Source organism: Maylandia zebra, linkage group LG11, assembly GCF_041146795.1.
Source record: "Maylandia zebra isolate NMK-2024a linkage group LG11, Mzebra_GT3a, whole genome shotgun sequence".
Lineage (NCBI taxonomy): Eukaryota > Metazoa > Chordata > Actinopteri > Cichliformes > Cichlidae > Maylandia > Maylandia zebra.
Window position 1 is genome coordinate 16,346,631 of NC_135177.1, and position 20,833 is coordinate 16,367,463.

At 40.5% G+C, this 20,833-nt stretch overlaps 1 long non-coding RNA gene across 1 annotated transcript; it reads right to left on the reverse strand.

Annotated features, from left to right (window-relative positions):
• Positions 1 to 538: 538 nt before the first annotated feature.
• Positions 539 to 4,052, reverse strand: LOC112436681 (uncharacterized). Its single transcript, XR_003025215.2, has 4 exons — positions 3,631 to 4,052; positions 3,107 to 3,254; positions 2,658 to 2,745; positions 539 to 2,074 (listed from the first exon to the last, which is right to left on the reverse strand). It is a non-coding gene; the product is annotated as an uncharacterized LOC112436681 (long non-coding RNA).
• Positions 4,053 to 20,833: the final 16,781 nt, after the last annotated feature.

Sequence of the window (20,833 nt, forward strand, 5' to 3'; positions counted from 1 at the left end):
TAACAGATAATTATTTACTTTTAACCATGACATTTAGGTGTACTATTTAAATGTAACATTTAAAAAAAAATTAGATTTGATATTTGTATTTAAAATTTAGATTTAAATTTTATATTTAAATATTAGTAGTGAGGTTCTGGATTTGAATTCACCGGCGCTGGTTTTGCGTGTTCTCTCCGTGGCTCCGTACGTTCTCTCCATGTCCTCTGACTTGTTAGGCTGAATGGTGAATGTAAAGTTGCTATAGGTGTGACTGTGAGTTTTGATTGATTTTCTGTCTCTCTGTATTAGATTTTTCATAGACTGGTGCTGGGACCTGTCCGGGGCCTTGCCTCTTGTTTCATGACAGGTTGGATATGCCGCAGGCCACCCTGCCACCCTGAATCGGATAAGCAGAAGGGAATGTATGGATGGAGGATGAAAGCATTGTATAATATATATTATTTTATTTTAAATTATAAACCTAAACTTAACTTTTTCCCTTTTTTCTAAATTTTGGAGCTAAATGTAGTAACATGTTGCAATTACACTGAAAAAAATATGTTGTTGGATTTACTTAATTCAATGGTGGACATTTGTTGCACACAGATGTTTTGCTTTGGCAGCAACTTAAACAATTGAGTTAAATTAACACAATTTATTCATGTTCAATAAACCTGTGCAATTTGTGTTGATAAAATGTGACTTAAACATGTTTTGATGAAGTAATTTGAGCTCTTGAAATATTTTAATCCTTCACAATTTTCTCACTTTATCCCAACACCATTCAATAACTTTTACCCAATACTACTTGGTCACTTAAATACTACATGTTATCTTCAAATTACATTTTGCTATTATATTCTAGTATCAAATACACAATTTTCAAATGGAGGCCTTATAACAGATTATATTGTTCTCTTCCAAGATGGTTGCTGGCATCCACCAGTAACCTTTCAAAACAAAATGTCTAATTTCACTGCATTGACAGTAGGTAAAGAATTAAACTGACATTACTCCACTACTGAATCTATATAAACCAACAGTTAAATAATGTCAGTTCTTCCGTGTTCTCTGGAATCAATCACAGCAAAGAAATTAGACTCTTTCTTTTGAAAAATGTTGGGAAAGAACAATACAAAACATTCTATTTAAGGCCTCTGACGTCAAGATTCAGTTAAACAACAATTATAACTAAACAATTTGAGGTAATGTTAGTTTCCATTAACATTAAATTAGGTTACTGAATTGGCAAACACCTTCCTATTAACATTACCCATTTTACCCCAATAACTAAAGAAATTAGCACTTGCAGGTCAAAACCTTTATTCAAGAGATGCAAAAATAACATTGATACGGTGAGTGACTGTCAAAAATTACGGCACTGATCATACTGTGACATCTTGGTTCAAAACAGCAAGCTTAGAAATATTCAACGTTCCTTACTTCAACTGAATGAAACTGAAAATACCATTTCACACGGCCCATATGGGATATTTAGACTGCATAACTGTTCATGCTACATCTCTTCACTAGTAAAAGAAAGAAAAAATACAAAGAGAAATTTAAAAATGCTGCCAAACAGACAGAGAACTTGTACAGAGCAAAAGGAAAAACAAACAACAACAACAACAAAAAAACGGCTCGTCCTCATGGCAGTTGCAGTGTATATAAAAATGAACCCTGCGATCTGTTCCTGGAATTGAGCTTCAAAAATGCAGCAGAACAAGTGTGAGATTTAAATGTCTTCTCACCTAGAGCTGGTCACCTCACATGCATAACAGTGAGCTTCGTTGCAGGAGCAGTTTTGTCTTAGTTGTGAGCTTTTCTTGAGAGCTGAGTTGCTTCCAACTCCATTACCACCCTTTGAATCACCTCAAAAGTGTAGCAGAGTTGTGATGGGTAACTCATATTGAAGGAATAAAAAAAGGTCCAAACAGCATGGCTACTGCAAAGGTCACGTTATCCAGATCTTGAAGAACTACTATACCCTCGATGATGATGCCAACGTCAGAAAAGTCATTGCCTGGTGCATCCTCTGGAGACAGATGTTCATTGTGGTTTTCTCAATCTGTGCAGTGGCCTCAGTCAAGTCCTGGTTAAACACAAAACATTTCTTTAAGATTCCTTTTTAAACTCATCTCTTTTGAATCTACCAGTTCTAATGTTAGAGTAATTTAAACCAATGCAAGCAACATAGTAAATAGCTATAGCCAAAGAGTGGCCTGCCATGCTGCCATTCATGGTCTAACAGAGTTTCTAAGAGAGGGTGAAAAACATAATTTCAAATGCTTTACATTAGTTTTTCTTAGAAAGACACCGGCCCATCAGAAATCCAGGTTTTGTCACTCAGAAGATGTTAGAATTTAGACTTTCAGCCCCACAATTTGGTTAGCTGTTGGTCTTTTTTTTTTTCAAACAAAAGCTAATGTAAATATTGGTGGGATTTTCCTTTGTTCACTAGAATGACAAATTTAAAGTTTTTTCACACTGATGTGACCCCTAATATAGGGGGGTGGGGCCTCAAGGGCCGGCGGCTGAGTTCACTACCAGGCCTCATGTGAACTTCAAATTATTAAAGAGGACTACTGGTCCTAACTGGTCCAATGAGGATCAAGTGGATAACTAAATGCATTTTAAAATGTTGCAAAGCCACAATCTACTCATAAAACACTCACCATGAACTCCTGCACCAAGATGTTGCAATTGTCTTTCACACAGATGCGGAGCACTTTGATGAGACTCCCTTTGAGCATTAATGTCATCCTAAAGTATTATAACAAAGAAAACAGAGATTTGTGAACTTTTCAGTAGCACAGAAGAAAATGATCCCAGACCAAAACTTAAACCAGTCAACATGCAACACCAGCATCTACAAAGCAATATCAAAAGTTCCTGTTTGACATCAACTTTATGGATATATAGTTTCCAGAACATTTATTTTTTTAAAAAGATCAATTTTTCTCAGTGGGCCAGTAAATGCATGACGGAAATTATGGCATCCTTTCGGTGGAATCAGTACTCACAGGTAATAGTTGACTGTTTCAATGGATGCAGCATAAAAATCTTTTACTGACCTAATGCAATACATATACACTTTGTAGTTAAAGAATTTTAAAGTTCTTACTGTCATCATGGCAGCTACATCCTTTAGCTTTGTGCCCTGTTCCCCCGATCACTTTGCAAACACTTTCAGCAGACTGTCAGAGAGAAACTCAGCTCCGTCAGAAACCTGTAAAGGCATGGTTGGGATGCACTGGAATGCTGCATTTCATCTGAAATGACATAAAATTATTTTGAAATAACAGCAGGCACTGTGCTTGGTTAATAATCAGTAATGTTTTGTTGAATAAAAACTGTGTTTCCAGATCTTATGGGATTAAAAAAATCCAAAGATGTTTATTTCTGATTTGCAACCCAAGAACCCACAAGTTACAACCTCATTTTAGTTCAAGTGTGCATTAATGTGAGTCCAGTAATCACCTTTCTGACAATACATACAGGTATAAGTCAAACCTATGGCAGATTTTGGATTTCTCAGTTGTATTAATAGGGTGGTCTATTTGAGTATGCATGCACCTAATAATTATAAAAAACCTATTATAATTAAGTTACAGAAACCTTAAGCGAAAATAGAATATACTTTCTTACCATAACACCTTGAACCCACAATCCATCAGCTGACTCCTGGTGAAATGCAGAATAGATGTGGTCTCTCAATGTGCATCAACAAAAACAAAAACAAAAGGACAGCAGGTGAGGGCAGGAGGGGTAGGGATGTAAGCTAGCATAATACCGCTGATGATATTAGCTAAAGCTGTTCAATGTCCAAAATCTCACTAACACCACGGTGCAGTAAATACACAATGTAACTGAAGAGTCAGTTGACAAATCTATTCACACAGAAAACCAAATTATGTTATGAGTGCCTCGTAATTAGGTTTAATGTGATATTACGGCTCTTGTGCCAAAGACAAATTCAAATGAAAAAGCGCCAATTCTTTGATAACAGATAAAACAGCAAATAAGCTAACGGCTCTTTTTTAGCATGTTACATGGCGGCACTTTAGACGTTTAACTACAGTTGGCTGAAATATGGTAAATATTAATTCAAAAAATCAAGACATACCAAAAAACATAGAGTTGGCTGCTCGACTTGACTGAGATGGATGCATTTTTTAAACCACGATCCAAAGCCCGCGAGATGAAATCACGCGTGGTTTCACGAGATTTAACGTTGCTATCTTATTGACTTACTTCACCTGAACATGATATAAACAATTTAATACACCCTTTCTGCATATCATGTAGTTTTTACACTATATAGTTACATTTATCTTTAAAACATGAGGCAATTGTGTTAAATACATGCAAGATGCTTACATAAATCCAAGAGATGGCCAGTCCCTTTTTTTCAGTGTAATTTGGAGCTTTGATTTACAATCTATGTCCTAAGTTAACCTATTTCCCAAAGTGTAACTGGTGAATGTAACATTTATCAGATAATCATAATACATGATGCGACACGTCTTGCTCCTTCATGAAACTCCAAAAATCTGTTTAATGAAATACATTTGAAGCTACAAATCATATTTGTAATTGTAAAGTAAGGTGCTATAAATTTAGAGTAGGATCTGAATCTCTCTCAACATAACCATTTATCATTTCCTTAACAGGAAGAAGACAGCCTTTAGAGCTGGCAATAGGGAGGAGGTGAGAACAGTTCAAAGTGAACTGAATACATCAATCAAGGAGGCTAAGGGCAATTACAGGAGGAAGCCGGAATACAAACTACGGTGGAACAATGCAAGGGAGGGCTGGAGGGGCATGAAGACCATCACTAGTTTCAGGACAACCAGCAGCAGTGGAGGTGAAGCCTGCGATCACCAACTACCTTCTGTTCCTTCTCTCCTCTTCACAGTCCTTGTGTCTGGAACTCAGGAGTGATGTCACTCCCAGGTTAGTGCATTCGGGGGGGAAAGTGAGGAGCTAGGTACAGCCATTCATGTCACTTACAAAGCCAAGAAAATATTGATTTTTGTGCTTAGAAATAGCACTGTAGAGCATTCATGGATAGAGCCTGGTCAGTAGTCTGTGTATGGTTTATTCAGTTAGTCACAAATACACAAAAAAATTCCCACAGCGAACTGAGAATTTCGGATTTAAGCCTACTGTTTCAAGCCTATTTCACACCTGCTCCCCAGGTTCCCAGATACATCGCACTCTCGACACTCTAGATCAGGACACCACCACTCTCTCCGCTCCAGCCACCTTCACTGTTGACTAAATTAGGAGACAGCTGTTAAGAAATCACTCAGGCAAGTCTGCGGGGCGTGACAACATGAGCCTTGGAGTTCTGGTTCTGTGAGAACCAGGCAGATGAAAAAGCCTGAATATGCAAAAGAATCCCCATGATATCATATCCCAGTGGCCCTAAGGAATACAGAGCTGTGGCACTCACATCACGCATCACGGTGTGGAGAGACTCAACCTCTTTCTTATGGTTAGCCCACCGATAGATTCCACCCAGTTCAGGTTCAGACCTGTGGGCGTGTCTACACCCAACTGGATAAGCCAGTGTGCGCTGTGAGAGTCGTGTTTTTTGACTTCTTCAACACCATCAGAGTGTCTCTAGTAGGTGAACAACTCACAGTGATGCAGGTGGCTGCCTCTCTAGTGTGCACCTACAGCAACGTGTTTCAAACAGTGTGGTCAAAAACACAGGAGCCCTGCAGGAGATCATCATCTCTCCCTATCTCTTCACACCACGCAATTCAGCTACTGCAGAAAGACCTGCCACCTTCAGACGTTTTCTGATGACTCTGCAGTAGTGGGAGGAAGAGTACAGGGCTGTGGTGGACAACTTTGCTGTGTGGTGCGAGCAGAACCATCTGCAGTTTAACGTGGCAAAGACTAAGGAACTGCTTATAGACATGAGAGCAACCCGAACACCAGTGGCCAAGTGAGAACAGCCCATGATCATGATGTTTCATGAGTTAGTTACTATTGCTGTTGTTACATGTTACTGTCAGTATTGGACAGCTTCTATAGCTAATGCTGAATAGCCACAGAAGCACATTCAGCAAAAGACTAATTCCAACATGATGCACCACAGAACGCCATCAAACTGTCCAACTCTTCCTTATGACTTATGAAATATATTGTTTATACAGTACATCTTATTTTTTAACTTTTTATTAAAAATAAATTAATATTATTATGCAATAATATTAAAGTATTCTTATTCAGATAACCAGTTCATTTTGGCATTGGTCTCTGCAAGAGTGCAAGAGTATCTCATTAAACCTTAAAATGTACATATAGCATATATAGCATTTTACAAGTGCTGTGTATATATGTAATTATATAATGATGGTGTTTTAATAAGCAACTTGAAAGGGAAGAACTGCAGACTGTGAGCTCATTTACCTTCACAGACTCAGGTAAACTCCATCTTTAATTAGTGAGAGAGAGAGAGACCAGATAGGTGTGGCTGTGTTTGCGTTTGTGTGTGTGTGTGCGAGCGCGTGCATGAGGGGTACAAAGTCAAACAGACAGCTGTTGAGGAAAAATGAAACGCTTCTTCCTTGTTGTTCCCATTAAGGGAGTTTTCAAACAGTTTCCTTTTATCAGCAGTGATCCTGAACAAGGCTGGCAGGGTTACGGCGAGGCCAAGGCTGCAGGCAATAATGCTGTGCTACACTGACGTTACAAAGAGGAGCGTAAAATGTTAATGACAACAGATCGACTGGGCATGCACACACTCTGTAATCACATCATCCTCCCTATTGGCCAGTTAGTCAGCATCCTTAAGTAGGAGCTGCGCTTTCACCATGAACGCTGGTGAAGATGTACACGCAGCGCCCTATAAGCTCCACAACCGTGTGACATAAGCCCAGTCCTCGAGGCCTGCCGCTCTCCTCCGCAGCGACTCTGAACTATGATGATGGGGCTGTTCGAGTGATAAAGGAGCTATTGGATAACAAGCACAGACGGGAAGATCAGAGGAAAAGGGCTGCCGTAATAACATCCCCTGCTTGAGACGCTGACATCCCTGAGAGGCATCATTTAGTGGTGTGAAAACAACAGAGATGCATGGCTCACAGACAAACGCTGCACATTAAGCTTAAGTTCAAACTGCTCTTTTGAAATGTTCCCAGGAATTAAAGTCCAGAAGAGCTGATTTTGGGTCAACTTACTTTCCTCTACCAGAACAACATTAATGCTAATTATACAGACGAGCAGAGGAAACTAAGGGGTGATTGTTACCTTTAAAATATACCATAAAGCATAAGAACAGAATAAGAAAAGTATCATTAATTTAAAAAAACTGTAGGATGCTTTATTGTGTTTAAACTTTTCCTTTTCTTTTTCAGGTGGAATATATTCCAGGGCCTCTCGAAAGTTGTATAGAAACTCTTTAACAGTGTAATATAAACGAAAGTAAAGCATTTTTTCTTGTTGTTATGGCGGGCTGAGGGTAGAACATACAGGGCAGGCATCAAGCCTACATTGTTCTTTGTATTCCCTTGTGCTGCAGCCAAACTTCCACCCAGAAGCAGCGCAGATAGGTCACAGTGCAGATCGCCCATCATAGATGTGGCATCATGTTCCTCACTCTTCTCATGCTAAGAACCGATGGCTCAAATCACCTTATGTGATGAATTAAATAAACAACCAGAATAATATAATATGATCCCAGCAACTAAAGAAACTATGTGATATTGTTTCAATTGTGCTACATGTGAGAGGCAAACTGTCTCATTTTCTTCTGTTTTCCCAACATAACCACGCTGAATATGCACTTGTTCTCTGACTGCTGCCAAAACACTGCTCATTCTGTTTCTGACTACTCCCTGAACAGATGCTGGAGCTGTTGCTTCTGCTTTCTTACAGCGTTTTTTTACACTAAGTCTCCTTTATACACACAGTATAAAGGGCAGCTCCTTATAGTTAATTTAAAGGTTGTTAAATCTATGTCGAGTCTATGACATAACATACTCAAGTACGTCCTTGAAAGATTGGAAGTGTGGAGTTTGGTATTATTATTGCCTAAAGTTTATGTTGAAAACCTGTAAGAATCAAAATCAGACATTTGGTGCTAGGTTTGACTCATTTCTTGTTGCTAATTGCAGTAAAATCATTCCCAGCATTTATACTTGTGCGTTATGTGCCTGTGTTGTTCTGCAGTTTCACCATCAACATCAAAGCTAGCAGCAGGCTTTCTCTGTTCAGCTTCATCCATTCTCTCCAGTCAATTTAGTAAAAAGTAATGACAGAAGAAGAAGCAGCAGGCAATAGGTAGGGGAAAAAATGATGCTACTGAACTGGAGCTGGCACTGATGCCACATGTAGTTGTATTTCTAGAGACATACGCGTACGTATATTATGGCGTACGTTACAGCACAGGGTTTCAGAAAGGTTGGAACAGCTTGAAGACTGAATGGGCAAGTGCCGTAGGTATTTCTCTCATATTTCAGGTTGGCTTTTTGTATTGTTTGGTTGGCCACAATGGATTTTGAGTTAGATGAGTTTGCCAGAAATCCTACATTACAGCAGCTAAATAAGTGTAGAAAAGTAGATTTGATACTAATTGCAAATTCTGAAGCTTAGATTATGATGTGGCTAAGGCTACAGTGTTGGATGGTTATGAGTTGGTGCCTGAAGCATATGGACAGAAATTCCAAAATTGTGAAAAAAAAAGATCAACCTGGGTTGCTTTTTCATAAATGTTGTCAAGCTAGCAAAGTCAAGGATTTTGCAAAGCTGAAAGAACTAGTGCTTTTCGAAGCTTTTAAGAAATGCATGTGGTAGTCTATTTAAATGAACAAAAAGTTGAGTGTTTTGCAAACACTGATGTCCTAGCTGATGAGTTTGCCCTGACTCACAAGGGTGCTTTTTCATCTCCGACGTGGCATGACACTATGGTTTCACCTGGTGTGGATATAGCACGATCACCTCAGGTTTCCCAGTGGAACCTCATAGTGGCTGGAGGTGTTTCTATTGTCAGGAACTTGGTAATTTCTTTGCTTTTTGCCTGGTGCTAAGAAAGAAAGAAATGTTGAAGGATAAAACTTCTGCTGTAGGGTCAATCTACTGTTGATTAACATAAACCAGTGTCTGCCAGAGTGCCAGCAGTAGAGATAGATAAGGTGTTCAAGCCTTTTATGTCTAAAGGCTTTCTTTCACTGACTGGGAGTGAGGGGGACCAAGTTCCAGTCACAATTTTAAGGGATCCCAGTGCAAAGCATTCTGTGGCGCGATGTGGTGTAGTGCCTTTTTCTGACCAGTCATACTGTGGCTCAGATTTGTTGGTGTGGGGAGTAAGAATGAATATGTTTGGCATGCCGCTTCATTCATTTACCCTATTTCCCCCCTTTCGGGTGCGAGTGGGGGTGCAAGATCAGCTGCCAGTTGCTGGTATTGATCTTATTCTTGGAAATGATTTGCCTCGGGGAAAGGTGTTTCCTGCCACACCCAAAGTCACTGAAAATCCTGCTGCAGATGTTTTCGTTCATACCCCCTCTGGGCTCAGTGTCTCTTCAGTTTTACCGGCATGCGTGGTTACTCGTGCCCAGGCCGTCACCTTGGTGATGTGGTGGACATTTCCAATAGGTTCTTGAAGTTTAAAACTGCTGTTAAGCTTTCTCCTGGGATAAAAAAAAATAAATCTAGATCATTTAATGTGCTACCAAATGACTTGTGTTTAGCAACAGACAGAGAGCAGTTCATTAAAACTCAGCAGTCTGATGCTACTTTGTCTGGGTCCCTGTCTGCTGCCAGGCAACAAGCGCATGTAACCCAACCTGTGTTGTACTATTTGACCACAGTGTATTGCTACGTAAGTGGTGGTCTCCGGTGTCTGGAAGAGAGTGTGATGTGGTCACTAAGGCTGCGATGCCAAAAGATTACCAACTACAAGTTTTAGGCCTTGCCCATGATGATCCTCTATCTGGCTAGTTAGGAAATAAGGAAACTTATGACAGAGTTTGTCGCCTGCTTCCAAACAAGCTGTGCATTTAGCCCTGTACTTTGTGTTTAGCTGTGTGTTACTGAGTGTGATTATGGCTAGAACTAGATGGTTGTTTTTGTATATATTGTAAATAGTGTAACTAGACCGTTGTTGATTGATCTGGTAGCTGTAGGGGTGGGAAGCCTTTTTCTTTCAAAACTTTGTTTCTCCTGTTTAGGTTAGGGACACAGGTAAGAGGCCTGTGTTTCATTTCTAGAGCGTTTTATTGGTTGTTTTGTTCATGCCTACTGCTATAACCTCACGATAAAAATGCTTGGAAACTCAGGTGCCACTTTTAGGACGTTTACTGACCACTTTTAGAAACAACCACAGCTAGTCGCAACACATACAGGAATGTTTTTCACATAACATTCCAACAGGGAAAACCCTGAAAAACCTCTGAAGGTTCCGGGGTGCAACGCCCCCAAACATACATTAACAACAACACGGTCTACAACACCCACCCTGACATTTCCTACCTTCAAAGAAAAATAAAATATTCGGTTGTAAAACTGCAAACTTTGTGGCATCATTGGTCCTTCCTTGGGAGCAAGGAGCAGGGGAGTTAGCTTTTTGTGTTCTTGGACTGTTTGTACGACACTATAGGCCATATCATTAAATGAATAATTAATTTTAAATGCTCCAAAAGGCACAAAGAGCACAAACAGAAATCCGGTTCAAGTGGCTGTTTGAGGAGCTACAGCTTTTGGTCCCTTTCACATTGGCTTACTTTTTCATCCTGAGGTATTACAGCTTGGTTCATTATGCTTGAAATTAAATACCAGTTCTTTTTGGATGATATCAGCGGTACTGCAAAAAAGCTGATAAAATCATCTGGGTTATTTCTTTACAAAGGTCAGTTAGAGTTGCATAGGACTGTTTCCACTGGCAGAACAGCATATCTTATAACTACAGGTCCTTTAAGACATACACTCTTCTCCATTAATCATAGAGCACCGTGGTTACTTTTCAATATTGCAAAATCTCATCCCTTTTAAAACTGAGCTAGGCGTGTGTTTGTCAAGATTAGGTAAAAACATATTGCTTGTTTGTGACCTAATGCTGGAAAGAGGAAAACTTTAACAACTAGCTGATTATGAATTTAATTGGCCTTTTCTACTCAGTGTGGGTGACAAATGACATTCCTCCTACTTTCTTACAATGGTTCGATTTGTCAGTGTGCTAAAATGATCATTTTATAAAAATGTGCAGAGGCCACTGTATGGTACTGCCAAGGGTGACAGTCAAACCTGCTGTATAGTAATTATAAAGCCATCACTGTTGAAAAAGTCCCTGCTAACTGCTCTTGATAATAACGTGCACTGCAATTAAAGTAGATATAAAAACCTCTCCCTCGCCCTCTTTCCTCCACAAAAATTACATTAAATGCTGCGTGTCGTGGCCGTGATTCATTCACCGCATACAGCACAGTACAACGCATGTAGCCTTCAGCAAATTGAAGTGAATCATTTCTTACTTTGTTACAGGAGCTATTACAGTCGACACAATGCACTGCAAGATCCCCAGCCAGAGGCACAGCACGGACAGGCTCTCTTATAGATGAGAAGCAGTGGAGACAAGCAGGTCCAACATTCAAATGTGCTTTTTTTTCTTTGAGAGAACAATGCAAAGATATGCTCTGTGTCCAAAATGTAACAGGAATTGTTTTTCTCATGATTGTGGAATTACGAGGTTTTCTTTCGAGTGAAGCAACCTGCATTTTAACCATTACTAAAATCTTTAGAAGGGGCTAGTTAAGTCAAATCCCACATATCCTCTATGATTTCAAGGTCTTTCGCTTGAACTTCTGTCACCCTCCATTGCTGAAAATAGACAAAGAAAGGTAAGCACACTTAAAGAAACATTATACTCACGTTTTCTCTCTGGAAGGTATGAAAGTGTTGCAAAAGAAAAGGAAAGCGGCACTTTGACAGAGAGGAAATGAAATGACTTTCTCAACTTGTCAAACTGTCCTCCCCTCCAACTCAGTGGATACGAGGGTCGTTGTTCAGTCTCAGCGATAACCCCCCCCCCCCCCCCCCCCCCCCCCCCCCCAACTGAATAAAGGCTTCTGTCTGATGTAGCAGGCCGCCTAGGGACACCTGCATGTGGAAGGTAGTATAATTTGGGAGAGGTACCAGGAAATGGGAATCTCGAACCTCAAAACATCAATGCCTCAAGAGGCTCATAATGTGCACAATCCTGGAACCATTCAGAAAACCGGACTCATCAAACTGAATGCCATCTAAAGATAGATTGTCGGAAATATATTGGAACAGACAAAAAGCCTCGCTTTGGCAAGAAGCAATGGGTAACACACAAACTGGCATGAAGGCACACACAGAAACCGTGGAGACCATCCTGGTTGGCCAGTGGGAATGTGTCTCTGCCTATTATTTGCTTTGGTTCCAGGTTTCCACTTTTCTTGGGTTCATCATGTGAAGGATGTGTTGCTGCAGGGTTTCAGAGGTCAGGTCTGCTACACAAACAGAAGGCCTCTTTATCCTGAGGCTAGAATCAGCTAAAACTCCTGGAGAAAAAGAGGGGGAGGACAGCAGAGAAATGTGCTGAGCAATATTGCAATTTCGTATGTGCCCTATTCTTTTCTTCTCTCCTTGGCTACAGATTTTCTGGTGTCCTAGAACTGCTGAAAAGATGAATGCTTCAATTTTGTCTACAGTTTTGTTTTGTTTGTTTTTTAAAAAAATATGTTTTAGTCAAGACTGAAATATCGAGGCTTATGGTTTTGGTTTTCATTGAAACATCTCCAGAACTATTGGGTGGAATTCCAATGAATTAAGTCGTTTCCCTGAGGCCTAATTATAATATCATTGATGTTCCTGACTTTTCAGCTAGAAGAGTCAAAGTACATGTAAATTTTTTTGTTTTGTTTTTGGAGTGAGGTCTGGGTTTAGATGAATTTGAAGGTTTTACATACCATAGGTTAATAATTTATTTTGGAAATTGCATTTTTGTTTATAAAAGTTGCATTAATTGTGGAGACTATCTGGCAAAATAGAACTACAAGGGTAATAAACATTTGTTTGCCAGGACTTATTTTCTGCAGTAATAAGGTATTAGCAATGCTAACTTTCAGATTGGCCCACAAAAAAGAGCCATTGCTGCAGCAGTGTATTTGTGTTTCTTGCCAAATGTTAGCAGGTTAGCATTAACCAATACCATAATCAATGTGGAGTGTGAGTAGCATTCATCTCAAGGAAGCAGACTTACCTATTTGGTCAAAATATGGTCATTTTTTCCTCGCTTATGGACAAGGAAAAAGTTGAGATAGTTGGTAGCTTACTATAAGGACAGTTCACTTGAACACAGTTATGTGAGGCAAACCTTTGCAAAGCTTTCTGTTTTGATCCCAACATCCCAGAAAAATTCCCTACTTATTTGTTGTCTATCATGAATAAAAAGACAAGATCAAATTTGTGGGCAGATTGGAACGTTTTAAGTCTGACAGATTGTTCTGTCATTATTGTCCCTCCCTCTGTTTCTTTCTGTTCTGCACCTCCTTCGTTCAGGTCCTCCCACCAGTTCACGTAGCTATCATTCTCATGCTCATCTTTACTAAATACAAGAATGAGTTCATTTAAGACCAGAAGTCTATTATCAGCCAAATGTGGTCTGGAACTAAACTCCATCAACATCCAGGAGCAACCTCTAAAAATAGTCATGTTTCGTTTTCATTTGTGTGAACCCTTGATTTTATGCCCTGTTTCTACCTGGTAAACAAACTCGTTCCTTTTGAATTGGGATTTTAGAGCACACTGTGCATCTACCCCTGGAGTGCAGATTAGCAGCAACAGGAAACTTAACTGCTTATTTTACCATAATACATCTGAACATAACCACTGATAAGCATTTTGCCCCCGACAGTGAGGCAAAAGCTCCTCTGTCTCCAAACTGAGAAGCAACAGACGATTTATCTTCCCTCGGGCTGGAGGAGATATCAAGCTGCAGCGGCAGCAGAAGCAGCATCCTAACACCCCACTTCCAGCAGGGCTTCCATCTCCTCTGCCAGCTGTCAGCTCAAAATGTCTTCTGCCTGTCACACCACAGCTTTCAGCTCAATCTGTATCTGTCTGCCCACCTACCACCTCACTTTCTTTCCAAAGTTAGAAATGAGGTTTTGCATTATGGCTGAATATCAATGTGTATCCTGGAACCCCAACAACTGAAATATTGCTGATGCATTTGACAAGCGTCATTCTCACCACTGTATTCTCACTCTGGACCCACTGCTCATGACAGTAAGCACTTTTCCGTTTGTCATTGCGCTGTCACAAGCATTATAACTTCTAAAAGTGCTTTCTGTTTGTCTGTTTTGAGATGGGGTTTTTTTATGCTTGCTGAAGCAGCTGCATCCTTCTTCCCCGGGAGCATGTTGACTTTGTGGCCTTAGCCTGCTTTAAGGCTTGGTGTAGGCTTGCTCCAAGGTTAGCACTGAAGCTTGTTGAGACCGATGGACAAACTAATGAGCCCCTGAAGAGTCATGGATATGACCCAAGGTTTGATTAGATCACAGAGATGGGGAAGTTGCAGAGGGAGATGTATGGATGCAAAGGTTGGGTGGTTTATATGAATGGGGTCAGGAAAGCCAGAGGGAAAGACAGTTTGACTTTGAAATTAGGATCACAGAAACGACTAAGAAACGACAGTTATGCCAGTGGCTCTTTGTGGTCATTACTTAAGTGCAGCAGTGTTTGGAACACTAACATAAGATTACTGACATGCTCACAGTGACGGTAATTTTTTTGAGAACTATGAATTAGCATGCTAAGATACTAACACAAATGTATGAGCTAAGACTTAAAGTCTTGCAGGTATTTAGTTAGAAACCAAAAATACTGGAAAAATGTCACAGAAGTTAAACAGCTATAGCTGTTGAGACATTTTACTCAAATAAGTAAATTCAGCCTCATTGTAGCATATGAGGAAGATTAAACACCACACTAACATGTGCTATGGCATTCAGAAGTACTAATCCTGAAGACTACTTATATAAGAAAGCTACCTAACACAGTTCAGGCTGTGTTGAAGAAAATAAAGATAGTCATAATGTATACTGTATATCCATGTGTGTTTGTGCATGTTTCGATAAACTGCTGCACATATTTCCCATTTTCCTAGTACATTATAAAGAAATAAAGTGTTGTTATTGTGGTCGTCAAACACATTATCCTGCTAAAAGAGGCCACGGCCACCAGAGAATATCGTTTCTATGTAAGGGTCTAAACTAACATCCACATGGTTGGGAGAATTCAAGGTTTTCCAGCAGAACATTGCCAAAATATCACACTGCCTCAGCCAGCTTGCCTTCTTCCAATAATGCATTCTGATGCTGGGTGTTCCCCAGGTAAGCAACACATGCACCCAGCCATCCATGTAAGAAAATGTGATTCATTAGAGCAGGACACCTTCTTCCATTGGTCCTCCGTTCAGTTCCGATGTTCACTAGCTCACCGTTGGTGCTTTCAGCGGTAAACAGGGGTCACCATATTCACCCTGACTGCTCTGCAGCTATGCAGAGAAAAGCACTGTATATTCTGTTCTGTCAAAACCAGGATTAACTTTTTCTTTTCGGCATTTTGAACTGCAGTCGGCTGTCTGTTAAATGAGACCACATGGGCCTTTGGGACCACATGCATCAATGAGCCTTGGCCAGCCATGACCATGTTATTGTTGTTACTGTTCCTTCCTTGGACCGCTTTTGGTAGATTTTGACCACTGCAGACTGGGAACACCCCACAAGAGCTGCAGTTCTGAACTCCTCACACTTGCCCATTTTTTCTGTTTCTAATTCTTTAGCTTTAAGGACTAAATATTCACTTGCTCCATAACATAGCCCACCTTCTTAAAGGTGCCACGATGAAGAGATAGTCAGTGTTATTCACCTCGAGTGTCCATGGTCATAATTTTATGCTTGATCGGTGGATATGAGTCTAAGTTCGCAGTTAAATGGTACTGCCTTCTGCAGTAGAGGATGAATGATCCAGTGGGTGATGTAGGGTCAAATTCTGTATTAGTGCAATATTTTCAAATCCAATAACAATCTGTCACCATCCCATTGGAATCCTATGAAAACTACAGATGGACATCACTTGACTGTTTCAAGATGTTTTTCTCTTTACTTGGTCACCTTCACAGTGACTCAGACAAAAAAGAGAGAGAGAGGAGAAGCAAAGCTTGTGTGATTCCTCTTTGGTAGAACAACTCCAAGATTCTCAGGATAGATGACCCATTAGGACTGGGTGACTAAAACGGGAACTCAATCTAATGCCTCATTGCCCCTCAGAGATGAGACAAGCTTTATGGCTTGAACTCTCCCAAAGGGATCTCTTTCTTTTTACACTGGTCATACTCTAATCTCACACATCGCTGTCTCGCTTAATCCGAAAATAATATCAACACCCATTAGCAGAGGCACAGACCTGGAAAATCCAATTTGAAATTCATACTGTGGTGTTTGCAGACCTGATGATTCCACACGTGTGATGTCACGTGTCAATTTACTGGACATTTATTCCGGACGGGTGAAGCAGTTCTGGACGAAGAAATGTATTAATTTCTACTTCTCAGTCCCAGTCTAAGAACATCAATGACTTTGATGAGCCTCTAACTTTTATTTAGTCCCACTGTCAGGTCAACATTTTCACTTATCTAGTAACAGGTCAATATCCAGATAGATTACCTCAAAACGGAAGACAAACACATAATTCTGAGACTGTGAATCTTCATCTTAATTAGTGATCCCAGACTTCTTCTCTAGCACCAGCCTGAGGTTGATATTTTTTATTTTCAGTGAAGTGTCTGGACAGCTATAGCCAATGAGCCCTTCTAGATAAATTCAGCACTACATTTTTATATATCGTAATCATCAGGCTAATTTGTTTTCTTGCTCACTACTGATGAATATTTGCAAAACTAATTCTATTTCTAATTAGCAAATATGTGTCATGGTCCGGGTGTGTGCCAGTGTGTCTCCCTCCGAGCCGGCATCTCCACCCCTGGGAGGGGCCTCAGTGTTCTGCTGATTGCTCACACCTGTGGGTAATTTAGCCGGGGACTCATAAGGCCAGCGCACTTAACCTCTCTTCGCCAGATTCTCAGCTAACTCTAGTTAGTGCAGGCCACCACTGTGATTTCGCACTTGCTTTGTGAATTACCTTGTCTCATTGTGTGTTTCTCTCATAGCCACACCAAGCTGCCAAACACTAATCTCTGCCGAAGAGCTCCAACCCGGACACTGGACCACCTGACAGTCCCACAGGCTGTTCACCCGAACCACCTCCCTGCCTCCACGCCAGGAATTTCGGACCACACACCCGGACCACTCACCCCTCCACGTCACCACCGGCCACCCGCGTGACTCTGACCCTTTCCCTGGACCTAGTCTGACTCTCCCTCCAGCCCAATCCCCGGAACTGCTGTTTCCACTGACCAAGACCAGATTGCTTACTTAGCCCAGGCTGCTTAAGACCCCTTTGATTCAGTTGTGGCACTTTGCACTTGTTAACCTCACTTTCCAGTTTATGAACACTTACTGAGTAAATAAACATCGTCTCTAAAACTACTTACATGCTGTTCGGCGTCCTGCATTTGAGTCCTTTCACCTTTGAGGCGGCCTCGGCCGTGACAATACGAGCATTTCCAGTGGTTGAAAAAAGACTTTGCTAGGATGATTGTTTTTGATTCCCTGCTGTGCAAAACACAGCCTAACCAAACCACTAGAACGCCTGAAGATGTTTATGAAGCATTTTACTATGATTTTATTTTATTTATTTTGGTCACAGTCTGGCGCCCTTGAAATAATCAAAGCATCAGAGTGTGGACATATTGAGAGAAGTTCATAAATGTATTATAAAAGATTTGCACATAAAAACATCATGTGCTTATGCTATGCACCATCACTCACAAGGCACACTACCACAGCTAGCTCCCTGTTGCTAACTTTACTAACTCAATTACCACAGAGTGATTACTTACTGAAATAATCAGGTTTAGTTTTATGGACAGGACACATAAGCAGCTACTTTGCTTTCTCTGGACATTTTTGTAAGGTGATTAGTTTGGCCAGGAGCACCAATGGAGCATTTTAATAAACCAAATTTGATTGGTTGGCACTTGAAAAGTTCATTTTTACACCCCACAATACGATATTAACTTATCAAAATACTACATGATTGCGACTTTTAACATTATGTGAGTACTGCAATGAAATATTCCAATTTATCACAGTTTTTAAACTGCAATTTAAGTCCTCAAATGTTACATTTTGAGGACATAAATTGGGACGAATGATGTATCAGAATAATACAAAGTGACCGGTGTCAGTCAGTAACCTTCCTGTTCTGTATGAATATAACCAAAATACAGTCAGCTGGCAGCTAATTGACTTGAGCCCCTGGGAGATGTCCTTACTGATAAAGACTCATTTAGACTGATGGCAACATATTGGCAATCTGTCTGCAAAGCAATTATTTGTAAACTGATTGCAGTCGGTCCAAGTCAGACTGTGACTGTTTGCAGGACAGTTCCTATCACGCGATCTCTGTGTTGCCTTAATATCAAAAGTACAGCTTGAGGTGCAACAACCTCAAGCTCTGGGCAACCATTTAGTTACTCATGTGACTGAGCTGTTAGCTTGCTCTGATTTAAGAGTTTGCTTTGTCAAGCTAAGCATGTCCAGTGTTGGCTAACGTTATCTCAGGATAGTGGCACATGAGGTGAGCCCTCTTGTTCATAGTATTCCCAGAGTTTTCAGTTTATTTCATAAAATACTGATATTTGGTGTCCCTGCACCCATACAATACTGCTACGCAAAATATTTAGATACACTGCTGTATCATTACCCCCCACCCCTAATGCTGATTTTGATATTGTTTATATTAAAACCTGGTGACAGGTGGTTATAGTGCAATGTTCTGCTGGGGAATGGTGGGAATCAAGTGGATCTTACTCACAGAAACACTCGTACAGAGCAAGGCTGATCTCTGAAAATGTTTTAGTAACGTTCCAGTAAAACTGGTCAGTAAATTATCCTAAGATGCCACATGACTCCAACCCATCCAAGAAAACAAAAAGCGGTGGGGTCATGTGGGCTGCCCCGGGCTCTGTGGGGCTTGGCGATGCTGCTATCGGCCCCAGTCCGGATGGGCCTGGGCCCCCTGCTCTTGGTGGATTCCAGGAAATGGGGGTGCTCACGGAAGGGGTGCTTATCCACATGGGAAAATAAATCTGTTGGGCATTTTCTTGGCCTTCAATAATAACAATAATTCTGATTATACTGTGCCCAATGGGACAGGCAAAAAAAAGAAGAAGAATATTATGGGCATGGTAATATCAGTTGGGCTGTAATAATGACAGTGATATCTCTGCAAAGAGCCAGAACTATCCCACAGGAAAATTTTGCACCTGGTACAATGCACAACAATGTCAGTTTATTACAATCCTTGCCAGCTGCAGCTGAGTCTCGTCTTCTTTTCTTCCTTAAATCTACTGCACACGTAAAAGAAGAGCAACCATTAAAAAAAAAAAGCCCTCCAACATGGACATGTAATTAATTAGTCAGAATATGTAGTAGACCTTTGTTCAGGCTGATATTATTCATGGGATAACTGCCTGAAAAGGCTAATGAGCCACACAGTGTCAACAGACGGTGGTGTACTGGCCAAAAAAAACTTTTAATTTGACAGTTCTATTGTCTATCATCAAGAGGGGGGAAGACGGAGAATTCCTCAAGGCTTCTGGGTGACTGTGTCTGTTGGCATGTTCAAAACAGCGGCAGTAGCCAGTAATGTGGAGTAGCTCCGTCTGCTCAGCGGGCTTGAAACAAATGGGTTATTTAGAGCCTACTTCATTTGCACTTGTGGAGAAAGGGCAGAAAGGAAATGAGAACCCCTTGACGGTTCAGTGTTGGATGTATTTAATTAGCCAATTCACTCTCTGCTTTGCTGCCTCGGTGGGCACAATGCTTCTTTGTATTTTTAAAAGTAATTGTCACTTGCCGCATCAGCATTAAGCAGATCCAGGCATGCAGTGAGGAGAAGGAAGGAGAAAAAGTCCCCTTGTCCTCACTAGGAGCCTGTAAAAATAGACGTGCAGGCAGATATTATGCTGCACTGTTGGTCGGAGATAACCTATGCACACTGGGTGCCGTGTTCATGAGCCGTGAAGTAGAGGTGTGTGCATCACATGCTTCAGTGGTAATCTGTAATAGATCATTTTGCTTTACTCATCTGGCTGGCCTCTGGAGGCAGTTTTGCTCATAAGCAGGAAGGAAAAGTATTTCTCTCCTGATTTATGGGGCAAGTTCAAGCATTCAAATGCGACACTGATGACATGCTCTCCATACAACATTTGAAAATATGAATTAAATGTGTCAAATTAATAAATCACCTTTTTTTTCACAGGCAAAAAAAAAAAGGAGTCGAGGGATGAACAGTGACTGGTAATGATGACAGGTAGAATAACTGTTGGTGACACAGAGTGGGTACATGAGTTAAACTAGCGTCAACTTTGAGGTGAGCAGTTGAAGTGACAGCTAAGTGAAAGATATGGCTTTCTGACATTACATAAGGGAGAATATACAGCTAGGTCTATATGTTTTTGGACAAGGACAGTTTTTCTAAGTTTCTTATTCACAACACCACAGTGAATTTTAAATCAAGACAATCAAGACTTGGTTGGAGTGCAGCGTTTCAGTTTTAATTCATGGGGTCTAACAAAAGTTTTGCATTAAATGTTCAGGAGTTATAGATATATTTTATTTACAGTTAACCATTTTTAGAAGCTCAAATTTAATTGGACAGTTAACTGCTAAACAGTTTCATG